The sequence below is a fragment of the Rosa chinensis genome, chromosome 7, assembly GCF_002994745.2.
Source record: "Rosa chinensis cultivar Old Blush chromosome 7, RchiOBHm-V2, whole genome shotgun sequence".
Classification (NCBI taxonomy): Eukaryota; Viridiplantae; Streptophyta; class Magnoliopsida; order Rosales; family Rosaceae; genus Rosa; species Rosa chinensis.
The window spans coordinates 66,556,169-66,571,268 of NC_037094.1; the positions used below are offsets into that span (position 1 = coordinate 66,556,169).

At 37.8% G+C, this 15,100-nt stretch overlaps 1 pseudogene; it reads right to left on the reverse strand.

Annotated features, from left to right (window-relative positions):
• The window catches only part of LOC112178438, a 29,942-nt pseudogene that overhangs the window by 2,818 nt on the left and 12,024 nt on the right, over positions 1-15,100 (reverse strand).

Below are 15,100 nucleotides of genomic sequence, written 5' to 3' on the forward strand. Positions count from 1 at the left end.
GGATGATTTCACCCAATTTACTTGGGTTTTCTTAATGCGGCACAAAAATGAAACACAACCACTTTTGAAGCGTTTTTTGCTCACTTTCCGAAGTGACAATGGTAGTGAATTTATTTCACTTAGCTCTTTTTTTCAAGATAATGGCGTTATTTTCCAACATTCTTGTGTTTACACGCCTCAACAAAATGGGGTTGTGGAGCGCAAGCATCGCCATATTATCCAGGTGGCTCGTGCTTTAAAATTTCAGGCTCATCTTCCTCCACAATTTTGGGGGGAGTGTGTTCTCACAGCCGTCCACATAATCAATCGATTGCCCTCTCCCATCCTTTCTTACAAAACTCCTTTCGAGCTTCTTTACTCAAAACCACCTTCTTTTTCTCATCTTCGGGTTTTTGGATGCTTAGCTTATGCCACAAATGTGCACCCTACTCATAAATTTGATACCCGAGCAATTTCTTCCATTTTCATTGGTTACCCGGTGGGCCAAAAAGCCTTCAAACTGTTTAACTTAACGACTAAAAAAGTTTTTACCAGTCGAGATGTTAGATTTCATGAAGATGTGTTTCCTTATGCCTCCACTCAGCCCACTCTTCCTTCTACCCCGTTGGCCCATGACCCAGGCCCAATTCCACTTCTCCCTACTTCCCTCGACACCGATTTTGACTCCCAGGTCCCTCCCACGCGTCCTTCTTCTTCTCGTCCTTCCTGTCCTGCCATAGATGCCGATCTTGGCTCCTCTTTACCGCCTCCACCTCCGCCTCCTCCTCCTCCCATCCGTCAGTATTCCCGGCGACCCAAGCCGCCTGCCTCACCACCCCTTGTCCCACCTCCTTCGTCCTTCTCCACCCCCGTTCCTACCCCCCTGCACTACTACAATTATAGGCTACAAGGACACCAAACAAGGACACGTAATACATGTGGAGTCCTTGAAGAGTTATAAGGACACTTAGCATGTAAATGGTATTTTTTAGAGGGTGGAGTGTATTTTAACGACACAACCGACATCTTAATGATGTGTCCTAAAAAAGTCGTCAATTTCACTTACTCCAAAACAGGTCCCAAATTTGACTCCGCGCTCGAGCTCACTCCCTCCCAAAATTTCACTTCCCTCCTCCTAAATTTCACTTCCCTCCTCCCCCAAATTTTCGACTTCCAAATTTCAGTTGAAACCCACTAGAAGAGGAAAGATGTTGTTTCATTTACTCTCTTTCCAGTTTTTAGAACAAAAAAAAGAAACTCAATCTGGAAACAAGGTTCGACTCGGTGGAGGAGGTGGCGACTACAAGTCAACTGGTAACACTGGTAACAAGGTTCGACTTGTGGTAATGGTATGAATCATGTTCTGGGTTGAGAGATGCTGGGAATTTTTCAGTACAAGATGAGGTTAGTAGATTGAATTTGGAGGTTACTCAATCTTTATATTTTCTAATTTTTTGTTATGCTTGTGGCTTGGGTTGAGAGATTGTGGGAAAAATTTGCTAGGATTGAATGTTTTGGTGCAGTATGTTGAGGTTACGAACCCATTTTTGATAGGATGATGTTTCGCATATATTGGGATTTAGGGGAGGGAGTGGAATTGGAAAAGCAACGATTGCAAATCGCTGTGGGTTCTTGGAATTGAACATGATATATATGCTAGTTTCTAATCTTAGTAGTAAACAAGTAGGAAGTACTGAAGTACACGGTGCCTCAATTTCTCCTCATTTTGATTCTCCGTTCATGCATTTGGAAGTGAACAATGGTTGTAAACCAGTTGAGTTCCTTGTATCCTTCTCTGATGCCATGCATGCTTAAGGCTTGACTGGCTTTGACTTTTGTGAGGCCAGTTTGTTCATCGTAAATTTTGCTTCACACTATGGATTAATTGGAGATTTTGGTTTATGTGGGGTTGCTAAAGATGAGAGAGTTACCTCTTTAATAGATCTATGTACAATCATTAGTTGACACTTAGAAGGCATAAAAGGTATTAGTATCTCTCTCAGTCAGCATAGGATCGGTGTTCCCGTTTCTCTTAAGAGTATTAGATTTGAATACCTCTATTTGGATTTACCTCTGTTTGTCATACTGAAGAGGCATATATGGGACAAGTATCTCTCTTGGTCAATTGAATATTCGCTATGTATTTACCTCTGTTTGTTATACTGAAGAGGCTGCAATTAACTTGTTTCTCTGTGTTTTATTTTCCTTAGTCCTATTCTTCCTATTGTTTAATAATGGTCTCTTTGATTAATTGATATAGAAATGGTGTCTGATATATAAGACTTTGTATAATTGGTCTCTTTGAATCATTCTTTGTTGGTATAGAAATGGCCGGGTACCTTATTGATATGTAGTAGTTTATTAACTGGATGGCCAATACATTAGACATATGGCTGGGTATCATGGGTGTTCAATTAAACAAAGACATTAGAATGCATGTCTGGAAGTGCATAAGAGTGGTTTTATACAAGTGCCAATGATCTTTTGTCAAGATTTCTACAATAGCTACTGAAATTGTTTCAGTTCATATTAGTGAGTAGCTTGAGTCACTTTTCAAAAAATCATTTTCTAGAGTATCATTTTGTCACTTCAAGTGGTCAGTCATCTACATAAAGTCTACTTTGTACCAAAGGCTGACCGAAAGGATTTTCAGTACTGTTTTGGAACGCTTTGAACCAAATAGAGGAGCAGCACTCCAAAGTAATAATGTAATATCAACGACGTTGCAAAGCTATTTGAGTTCTTTTCTAAATCTTGCTTAAAAATGGCAAATTAGACTCGATTTCTTTTAGGTTCTATGTTTCTTATGAGCAATGAATTTTAAATGTTCTATTGGCTTTGAAACTAAAGGGTTTTTTTCTCTCCTAGTTTCAACAAGACAATGAAGGTCAGTCTCTGCATTCTGGGATTTCCTGTCTGATTTCTATGCATGTCTGTTGGTGTTTTGGGCATTCCCTGTTAAGAAAGGCAAGAAGGGTTCCAGGTATGATTCCTTTAATTCCACCTCCATCAATTCTTAGCACTGCCACCATCTTTCTTTTTTCCAAGCTAGTTGGCATTATGTTAGTTCAGTTTGTGATATATAGATTCTAAATCAAGACTACAATGTTTGATGAGTGCAAGCTTTGCAATTCAACCAACAACAAAAAAAAAAGTTTTGAATATGAAAACCCAGATCAGTTGTGATGTTTATAACTTACTTGATCAATTGATATGTAGTCGATAACATGCTTGAAATTGTTTCAATTTTGGTCAACAATTGCATGGTTTGGGAAGCCTTGCTTTAGAATGTCAACTTCTTTTTTACTTGCCATTATTGCTGGAATGTGCAAGTTCTGGTTCTTAGGATGAATTTGATCCCCCAATAATAGAGGTCATAGTCTTTCCACGGGGGAAATGTAGTATGCCTTGGAAGATTAATAATGGTCTATTTCTGGTCTAATTCTTCTTAGACTTTTTGTCCTCTTGCAATGTTAGGTGCTTTAGGTGTTTTTTTTTTTTTTTTTTTTTTTTTTTTTAAATGTTGCCAACTTGTTAAGTCACTTTGATAGCATTCTATTGGTGTTATAAGCTGTAACAATATTTTTTTCGATCGCAAACAATATCATCAATGTGTTGATTGATAAAGTCACCAAATTTTGTTTACTTTCTACATCATTGGGGTCATTGTACTGTCTTGCTAGAAATCATGTTGGAAGTAGAAAGGCAAATAAAATGGCTGTGGAGGTTGCAAGAACCCTAGAAATCTAGGCACAAAGATGAATGAGGAAGACGAAATAGCTAGAGAGAAAAAGCTACCAAACTTTTGATTTTTTCTTTGAAACTGTTTTTTACAATTGAGCCAAGCTAGCTATTATGAGCTGATTAGTTCCTTTTATACTATTACATGAATAACAAACTCTCTCTAACAGATCAATTAGCACTGACTAATTGCTAGCTGTACTAACTAATAACTAACAGCAGCATGAGATATTTGACACGTACCCTTCTCCAATCTATCACTACAACTAATTTCTCTCACTTGATCTTTGTCTGAATGAGTACCACGTGTGCATTTTGTTGATGATGAGCCTTGTGATGAGGCTTGTTGACTGAGATCAAATCTTGATCCTTGAATTGGTTGACTTGATAGTTGTTTTTTATATGTGTATACTGATCCTTGATTGTGCTGACCTTGATGCATGAGTTACATTCTTCACTTTATCATGTCTATTATTGTAATAGCCATGCAATATTTTTTTACAATCTGCTCTATCATTTCTAAAAGATTTTTTTTCTCCTAAGATTGTATTTATCACTGTTAACTATTGCCGTGCTTAGGAAGCTAATGGGAAGTTCAAGTTCAGTATTGTAAGGGAAGAAGAGGGCTGAAAAATCCAAGTCATTGAATAAGTGTGTCGAAAGCTAGCAGTAAATATTGCTTTGATTGAAAAGTTCCAAGTCATTGAGCAAGTGTGTTGAAAGCTAGCAGTAAATATTGCTTTGATTGAAAAGTTTCAAGTCATTCAGCAAGTGTGTTGAAAGCTAGCAGTAAATATTATTTTGACTAAAAAGGTTAGAAAATTTTATCTCTTATATATAAGCACATGCATATATTTACATACACACACACACACACACACACGAACATTTGCTGAGCATGGAATGTTTTATGCTATCGTTTTATCTTGCATGTGATCTTTCTTGTTTGCAACTGCCACATTCTACAGTTTTATATTTGGTTATGTTTGTTATTAATATATAGTCTCTAAGTTCTTTTGGATTATATTTGCTGAATTGTCTTCACATGCCTTAGTTTACCATTAGTGGTGCTTCATATATGTAAATATTTTGACATTTAGTATTAATACTAGATATAAATGGATAAAAGTTGGATGTCTATGGATAGAAGATCAGATGAATACGAGAATGGGGTTGATCGGTTTTGTGAATTTGCTCTACACCATGCTGCTGATCCTACTTCCATTCGTTGTCCTTGTTTAGATTGTGGACATGTTAAACCACAAACTATTATGGAGGTTAGAAATCATTTGTTTTGTTATGGTATTGATCAAAGCTATGTTACATGGTATTGGGATGGAGAGCCTATTCCTAGTTCAGATCTGGGAAAAAAAAATGGAATCTGGGAAAGCTACAATCAAAACATTTTTATGGAAAACACTGTAGATATGGTTGAAGCTGCGAAGGATGAATATGTTAGCAATCCAGAAGCATTTGAGAAGTTGCTGGAAGATGCCGAGAAACCCATATACGCTGGTTGTGTTAAGTTTACTAAGTTATCAACTCTAGTCAGATTGTATAACTTGAAAGCACAAGGTGGGTGGTCTGATAAAAGCTTTTCTGCATTATTGAAATTCTTACAAGAACTACTTCCACAAATGAATGAGATGCCTTCAACCTTGTATGAAGCAAAGAAGACATTAGGGTCCTTGGGGATGGAGTATGAGAAAATACACGCATGCCCTAATGATTGCATCCTATATAGGAAAGAGTATTCAGAAGCATCTGTATGTCCTACTTGTGGTATGTCTAGATGGAAGGTTAGTAAGAATTCAAGTGAAGTTAAGAAAAAACAAGTACCAGCAAAGGTTTTATGGTATTTTCCCCCAATCCCTAGATTTAGAAGGATGTTTCGTAATAGGGATACAGCAAAAAACTTAATATGGCATGCCACAGAAAGAGAAGAAGATGGTAAACTTCGCCATCCAGCGGACTCTGCTTCATGGAAGCTTGTAGATCACATGTGGCCAGATTTTGGGGATGACCCTAGAAACCTCCGATTGGCAATTTCAGCAGATGGAATAAATCCTCATGGGAATCTTAGTAGTAGGTATAGTTGTTGGCCGGTTCTTATGGTCACCTATAACCTACCACCATGGTTGTGTATGAAAAGAAAATTTATTATGCTAACAATGTTAATATCTGGTCCTAAGCAGCCAGGTAATGACATTGATGTCTATTTGGCACCATTGATAGACGATTTAAAGACTTTGTGGGATGTTGGTGTCAAGGCATATGATGCATACAGACAAGAGACCTTTATGTTAAAGGCTATTTTGCTATGGACAATAAATGACTTCCCTGCATATGGGAATTTGTGTGGTTGTAGTGTCAAGGGATATAAAGCGTGTCCAATTTGTGGTGATAATACACATTCTGAATGGCTAAAGTTTGGTAATAAGGTTTCATTTGCTGGCCATAGAAAATATCTACCGAGTGATCATGTTTTCAGAAAACAAAAGAGTCCGTTTAATGGTCAACAAGAGTTTGGAACAGCTCCACATCCTTTAAGCGGGGAGGAAATTCTGGAAAGAGTTAAAGGGATTAAATCATCATGGGGGAAGAAAGTGTTGAATTCTAAAAAGCCAAAAGTCAAAGTTCAGCTTGGAAAAAGGAAGGCTGTAGATGGAGTTAATGTTAAAAACAAAAAGGAGATCAATGATCAGCTTACTAGTTACTGGAAAAAAAAATCAATATTCTTTGATCTACCGTATTGGAGTTCGTTGCATATTAGACATTGTTTAGATGTGATGCACATTGAGAAAAACGTGTGCGAGAGTCTAATTGGAACGCTGCTGAACATTCCTGGGAAAAGCAAAGATAGTGTTGCAGCAAGAAAGGATCTTGTGGAAAAAGGTTTGCGGAAAGGTTTGGCACCTAAGGAAGGCAAAAAAAAGACATATCTCCCTGCCGCACCGTATACATTGTCAAAGAAGGAAAAACAATCAGTTTGTGGTTCTTTGTTTGGATTTAAGGGACCAAAAAATTTCTCATCCAATTTTAAAAATCTAGTTTCTATGCACGAGTTGAAGCTTTTTGGTCTTAAGTCTCACGATTGTCATATACTTATGCAACATCTCATTCCGGTGGCTATTCGTGCAGTCTTACCTAAGCATGTGAGATATGCAATTACAAGATTTTGTGTGTTCTTCAATGCTTTATGCAGCAAAACCATTGATGTTTTACAGCTAGACAAAATTCAAAGTGGTCTTGTTGAGACTTTGTGTTTACTTGAGAAGATATTCCCACCATCTTTTTTTGATATAATGGTTCATCTCACAGTCCACCTTATTCGAGAACTGCGGTTATGTGGGCCTGTATATTTGCATTGGATGTACCCATTTGAACGGTACATGAGTGTCCTAAAAGACTATGTGAGAAATCGCAATCGTCCTGAAGGTTGTATGGCTGAAGCTTATATTGCTGAGGAAGCAGTGGATTTCTGTGCAGATTACTTGTCTGGAGTACATGCTATTGGACTCCCTCCCAAAGCTCATTTATATCTAAAATATTATAATGCTCCATTAGGAAGTGGATGTGTGGTGACTGCTTGTTCGAAGCTAAGGCATCAAGCACATCTTTCTGTTTTGGACAACACAGCTGAAGTTCGGCCATATATAGAGTATGTTTTGAATTCCCTACTGTTTATTTTACTTACTATTGATGATATAAATAATTCCTACATTATGGCTGAGTTATAATTTGTTTTATGTTATGAACTGCAATATTTGCAGTGAGCATTTGGAGATATTGAAATTGGAGCAACCTCAAAAGTCTAAGGCAGAAAAGTGGCTTAGAGATGAACACAATCGAAGATTTAGCAATTGGTTGCAACAAAGAGTAAGTAGAACACAACATATTCTTATTCTTCTTCATTCCAGCAGTATTGTTTATCTTGTAATAATGTTCAAGTGTTAAATCTGGTTTTTATTTTTCATTTTTTATATTTGTCATTTCTAATGCTTCAAATATTTTCTAATCAACCACTTTCATATTTGTCCAGGTAGAGCTTGAGCTTAATAGTCCTGAAAATGAGATATCAGAAATCTTGAGGTGGTTGGCACATGGTCCTCGATGCGAAGTGAAAAAGTTTTCTGGATATACAGTAAATGGATCTGACTATCACACAAAGGCTTGGGATAATGAGCATGTCCAACAAAACAGTGGGGTGACCTTAAATGCAGATGCATTGCTAGTTTCTAGTGCCAAAGATAGGAATCCTATAGATGATGAGATGACTTTCTACGGGGTGATTCAAGAGATATGGGAGCTCAACTACAATAGCTTCACGCGAGTTATGTTTAAATGTGATTGGGTTGCAAACAGTAAGAAGGGGATAAAAGTAGAGGATTTTGGATTCACCTTAGTTGACCTTAGTAGGATTGGGCACAAGTCTGATTCATTTGTTTTAGCTGATCTTGTGCAAAAGGTGTTTTACATTGAAGATCCAGCAGACTCAAGGTGGTCAGTTGTATTACAAGCACCCCAATTAGACTGGTTAAATGAAGATGAGCTGGGGGATACTACACTTGATCATCAATCTTTTCCCCATTCACTGCCATCTATTAATACATTTGATATAATGACTGAGAATGATGCAGTTTATGTGAGAACTGATTGTGAAGGCACATGGGTCGAAGAGCATAGTTGACTAGTTTCTGCTTTAGATAAATAACAGATGCATGTTGCTGTTGGCATGATGTTAGTTCTGAACTTATTTGCTTGATTAGCTTATTTGCTTGATGTTTTATACTGGTGTGGTTTTGTGCTTTGATACATTTATTCTGTATATTGATTGCTGAACAGGTTTGTACTAATGTGGTTTTCTGTTTGTACTGGTGGCAATACTGATCTGTTTTTTTTTTTTAATTCTTTCAGGTGTTAAAGTTATGGATCCAGAAGAAGAAAATCATGATACTGAAGATGACTTGTCATCTGATGAGAAGAAGGGGAGAGGTCCAACTCTGATGTCCGACATTATTCATAGTAGGAGTAAGGGGGCTCGAATGGAAGTCACATATAACAAAAAGGGGCAACCAATTGGTCTGGGAGGGAAGAGACTAGCCACTTTTATTGGGGTAATGGCTCGAACTACCATCCCAATCACATATGAGACTTGGCCAGCCGTGAAGAATTCACTTAAAGAAATTATATGGAGTATGGTTCAGGTATGTGCAGCGTTATTTTTTAATTTTCCTTATAAGTTTTGTTTGAACTTTGAATAAATTATGGTAATGAGTCAATACTTGTTTTCTTGCATATTTATAGAAATCATTCATTGTGGATCCAAGAAGCAAGAAAGATGTCTTGAGTAGTGCAGGAAGGAGATGGAAATCATTTAAGAGCACTTTAACTACAAAATATATATTGAAGTATAAAGATCGACGGAGCCTCTTAAAGAAAAAACCTGAAGAGTACGAGTTCATTACTCAACCTCAGTGGGAAGCTTTTGTGAAATCTCGATTAACTCCTGAATTTTTGGTAGGCCACATCTTTTGTTTAACATTAGCTTTAGGTGTCCTCTTTCTATTACTTAATGTTTTGTACTCATGCGTCATTGTTAAGAATTTAAACTGTTAAAATCTCATGCTTTTGGTTTATGTTAATAGGAAATTCATGAGGACCACTCAAGGAGACGAGCTTTACATGAGTATGATCATCGAATGTCCAGGAAAGGCTATGCTAATTTGGAAGAGGAACTTGTAAGCACATTTCTAGTGTGAATTTGTTGATATACGTTTATGTGCATATGATCTAATTACATGTTTTTGTAAACAGAAATCTGAGTTAGGGACTGAAGAAGATATTGATAGAGCCATCTTATGGAAGAAAGGGCGTGTCGATAAAAAGGGTAACTATTTGAGTGAGACAACCAAACAACGTGCTGAGAAAATTGTGAGTTTAGATTTATCGGACCTTAATCATCTTAAAAGCCTAAATGTACATGGTTGGTTCATGTTTCATATTTGAGTCTCACGATTGGTGTAATTAATCTTTCTTAGGATGCTTTAACGAAAGACGTGAAAGAAGGAATTGTGTCTGCTGTTGGTAGGAATGACATTTTGACTCAAGCTTTGGAGACACCGGAGCAATCAGGCCGTGTAAGAGGTGCTGGACAATTTGTTACGCACAAGGTGTACTTTAATACATCTAGATATAAGCCTGCAACCAAGACACAAATGTTGGAACAACAATTGGAATTGATGCAAAACCAGATCAACATGTTTGCTTCATTATTGGATCCCGAGAAGTTGGATCCAGCTAAACTAAACATGATGCGAGACATGTTCAGATCTAATAATGGATCTGAAAAAGCTAGTTGCTCAGTCGACAAGGAGAAAAATCAGTCCTCTAAGGAGGAAATATCTAAGGTGGCATCCAAGGAAGAAATTGAGAAAAAAGCTACTGCAAAAAAGGTTCGGAAAGTGGACGACAATCCATCTCCAATTGATAGCAGTAGAGAGAGCAAGAAGGTATATAAATTCTTATAATTTAAGGGTCTTTTACTCATTTGTATCTTATTGACATGCTATATATGTTTTGTGGAAGGCAAAGCAACAATACAAAGGGGGACTAATGATGAGAGAGATAACCGCGTTGGAAGTTGACAATGTGATAACATCAACAGAGAAAGCATATATTCCTATTGAGACAATAAATGTTGGAAAAAAGGTATGTATCATTGTGACTTGTGCATCCTTCTAATTGTATTATTAATCATAAGTATTGTAGGTATGGTGTTGGCTATAAGCTTATGATTTGAATTCATTTATTTTAAGGGAAAAAAATGTAAGCTGGCAGTAGACACGAAAGATAACATTGTTGCAATGGGAACTGTAATAATGTTGGATGGACCGATACATGGAGTGCCATTAGGAGCAGAAAATGTACGTACCTCAGTTGATGTGCCTATCAAGGAAGATGCTTATCTTCCAATCCCAAATGTATCAGGTGACATATTTACAGTAAAGCAAGCCATTGGTACTCATGTTGCTTGGCCTCGACATCTTGTCTTAATGTCACATGAAGAGGTATATACTAAGCCAATTATAATTTCCATCACTAGAAGTTAAATATGGTATTTACATGTTATTTTAATTCACATTTAGAACTCAATGAACACTCAGAAATGTTCAAGTAAAATACCATGCAAACAAGCAGCATACAAGATGCCTGTGTCCGTACATCTTCTACTGCGTTTGGCAAGAACAATAGATGAATCTATAGCTATGTCGGTCCCAATGGAAGATGGTGTGTTTGGCAACGACCACAATACATTCATAAACAGTAATGACATTATCCAATTTTGTTTGATGCAGCCAATATCGACTATTTGCATTTCTATCTACATGAGGTTAGAGATATTTCAATGTTTAATGAAGAATTCGCATTTGTGGTTTTTTATTTCAGAAAATTTACTGGTCTTTTTTCTTTTGTGTAGACACCTCTGGTCATTGTTGAAAATGAAGGAAGAGGATCACTTGTATGCATTTGTGGATCCTGGCCGCATCTCTAATGAAGCTGGAAAGGTTGAGGCAAGATCATGTGCGCTATCACTAAGATTAGAGTCTGCCCAATTAGATCAGTTAATTCTTGCTCCTTATAATACAGGGTATGTTTATTGTTGTATGACATTTCAAGTTATTTTTATTAGGAGATGCATGAACTATAAAGTAAAAGCTATTTTATTTTTTAATGCAGGAATCATTGGTTGTTGGCTGCCATTAACCCGTTTACTGCATTGGTGTATTATTTCGACCCATTGGGTAATACTAACATCAATCCAGGAATGAAGAATATCGTAGAGCTGTAATGATTCTATCCTCTACTTTTCATGATCTGAAAATTGAATTAAATGAGATGTTGAGTGTTTCCTAATGTATAGTTTGTTAAGTTATTTATGGTTTAAAATTGGATTGATGTTGTTTCCATGGTGGTCATCGGATCACTAGCTTGCTGTTTTCTTATTGAGCTCATTATTGATGCAGTGCCATTAAAATGTTTAATGCTCAAAAGGGAAGAAAGAATCGTAAAAAAGTTCATTGGGAGGTGGTTAAGGTACATTTCCACCTTTTTTTTCCTTTGACATGATGGTAAACCAGTAGCTGCAATATTGATCTTCAATTATTGTATAGTGTCCCAGACAACCTGGATCGGTGGAGTGTGGATATTATGTCATGAAATACATGAAAGAAATTATTGGAACTCCAAGCAGCTCAATTTTAAATATGGTTAGTAATAAGGTGAATTAGCTCAGTTTGTTACTGGTTGCATGTTGATTAGTTGTAGCCCGATCATTTTTGTGTACTAGTTGTTTGGATCAGTTTTAGCTCAATTCTAAGTGTTGCTTGCATGCTTTGATTAATTGTACCTCAATTTTGGTCCAACTGGTTGTTTTGAGATAGTTGTACCTCATGCTTGTGTACTGCTTACATGTTATGATTAATTGTGATTGCTTACTAGCAAGTTGATTCTTAATGTGGTCATAAACTTTTTATAGTAATATTCATTATATAATAATGTAATAAATATATCTATTGATCGATCATTTCAGTTTGAGGGAAAAGAGACATACACTCAAGAGGAGATTGATGTAGTTCGAGTAGAGTGGGCAGAGCAGGTTGATGGATATATCCAAGATGAAGTAAAATACTAGCATCTATGCAAATACGTATATTTCTTATTTCTGGGTATGAATTGAGTTTTATATGTAGCAACAACTAGCTTTGAATTATGTGTCTTACGATCAGTAGTAGTAGTACATTAATTCTGGATGTTGGACTTGTTGTTTTTGCAGGTATTACTTGTTTTGGATGGTATGAATTCAGTTATATATGTAGCAGCAGCAGCAGCTAGCTTTGACTTATGTAGCTAGCTTCAAATTAGTCATAGTAGAACATTCTGGGCATGTTGGACTTTTGGTTTTTGCAGGCTACTTCTTTTGGATCTTAGACATGTATTAAGGAATGTTCTATATATATAGACTTGTTTGATGTGTACTCGCTGTTATGCGCGCACTTTTTATAATATGAGATCGTTTCCCTTATGGATTTAATACTTCGAGTACATAATTTGTGTGTCCTTATATAGAAAAGAGGACACATTTGATAGTGTATTTTGTGTGACCTCTTATAGATTTAAGGACTCTATTTTCAGAGTTTTTAGGACACAATTTATGTGTTCTTTTATAAAATAGAGGACACATTTGGGATTGTTGTTTTTGTGTCCTCTCATACATTTAAGGACTCCATTTCCAGTACTTTTAGGACACACTTTGTGTGTCCTCGTATAGAAAAAAGGACACTTATTTCATAATATAAGGATGCAATTTAGGTGTCCTCTTATGGATATAAGGACACCTCGTCCAAAGCTATTAGGACACATAAACTGTGTCCTCGTATAGATAAGAGGACACATTTCCGGTGTCCTTGTTTCGGACTTACAATGACTCCCGGATAGAGGACTCTTTTTTAAAGAGTCCTTGTATGTATTTAAGGACACGGTTTCAATGTCCTTAAATCATGTTTTTGTAGTAGTGCTGTCGTCCCCGGTGCCAGGATGGTCCCCATCCCCACCATCTTCTCCGTCTCCTCCTCCCTCACCTCCACCTGCAGCTATTTCCGACCCGCCTCCTCTCGGCCCACCACCGATCCGTCGCTCCACCCGCTCCACTGCGCCGCCTGCTCGGTTTGCCGATATCGACTTCTCCAAGCCTCAATCCAATGCTTGCACTTACCAATCGCCCTTCTTCCCGCCAGGTCCTTCCAAAGGTATGCGGTATCCGTTGGCAAATTATGTCTCTTATCATCGTTACACTCCTACCTACTCCTCTTTTGTGGCTCAGCTCAGTGCCGTCTGTGAACCGACCTCTTATTCTGAGGCGGTTACTGTTCCGGAATGGAGGGATGCCATGCGTTCTGAATTGGAGGCCTTGCAGGGCCAACGGTACCTGGACCCTTACCACGTTGCCCCCTGGGAAGATCCCTATTGGTTGTAGGTGGGTTTACAAGGTCAAGCACAAGTCTGATGGTTCGATTGAAAGATACAAGGCCAGGTTGGTGGCCAAAGGCTTCACACAGTTAGCAGGTATTGACTATCAGGACACCTTCTCTCCTACTGCTAAAATTGTTACAGTCCGTTGTCTCCTTGCTTTCGACGCATCTCGTGGTTGGTCCCTTTATCAACTCGATGTCAACAATGCCTTTCTCCATGGCAACCTGGATGAAGAAATTTATATGTCTCCACCGCCTGGGCTCCGGAGACAGGGGGAGGAGCATTTGGTTTGTCGGTTGCATAAATCCTTGTACGGTCTGAAACAGGCTTCAAGGCAGTGGTTTTCTAGATTTTCAGAAGTTATTCAGTCTGCTGGCTTTGTGCAATCTAGAGCAGACTACTCTCTTTTTACCAGGAGGCAAGGCAAGTCTTTTACAGTCTTATTGATATATGTTGATGATATATTAATTACTGGTAATGATCCTGTGAGTATAGCTGATGTCAAGAAATTTTTGCATAAAACATTCCGTTTGAAAGATCTTGGCAATTTAAAGTATTTTCTTGGCATTGAAGTGTCAGCATCTAAGAGAGGGATATTTATTTGTCAGCGCAAGTATGCGTTAGAAATTATAAAAGATGCAGGATTATTGGGTGCTGCTCCTGTTGACACACCCATGGAACGTGGATTAAAGTTGTCAGATAAGACTGAGTTACTCAAAGATCCAGAGAAGTATAGGCGTTTGGTTAGAAGATTGATTTATCTCACAGTGTCAAGGCCGGATATTACATATCCTGTTCATATATTAAGCAGGTTTATGCATCAGCCTCGAAAAGCTCATTGGGAAACAGCTTTGCGAGTGGTACGCTACCTCAAGTCAGCTCCTGGTCAAGGCTTGTTCTTTTCCTCAAATAGTGATCTTCGACTACGAGCTTGTTGTGACTCAGATTGGGCAGGATGTCCACTTACAAGAAGGTCTACTACAGGGTATTGTGTGTTCCTAGGGCCTTCTTTAATTTCATGGAAGTCAAAACGTCAGAAAACTGTCTCTCTTTCTTCAGCTGAAGCAGAGTATCATGCTATGACAGGAGCTTGCTGTGAATTAACTTGGCTACGTTATTTGCTTCAAGACTTGGGGATTTTACACCAGGAAACGGCATTGCTCTATTGTGACAACAAAGCTGCTTTACATATAGCAGCAAATCCAGTGTTTCATGAACGTACAAGGCATATAGAAATGGATTGTCACTATATCAGGGATAAGATTCAAGATGGTTCAGTGGAGACACAATTTTTGAGTTCTGGAAATCAACTGGCTGATGTTCTAACTAAAGCTCTTGGCAAGGAGGA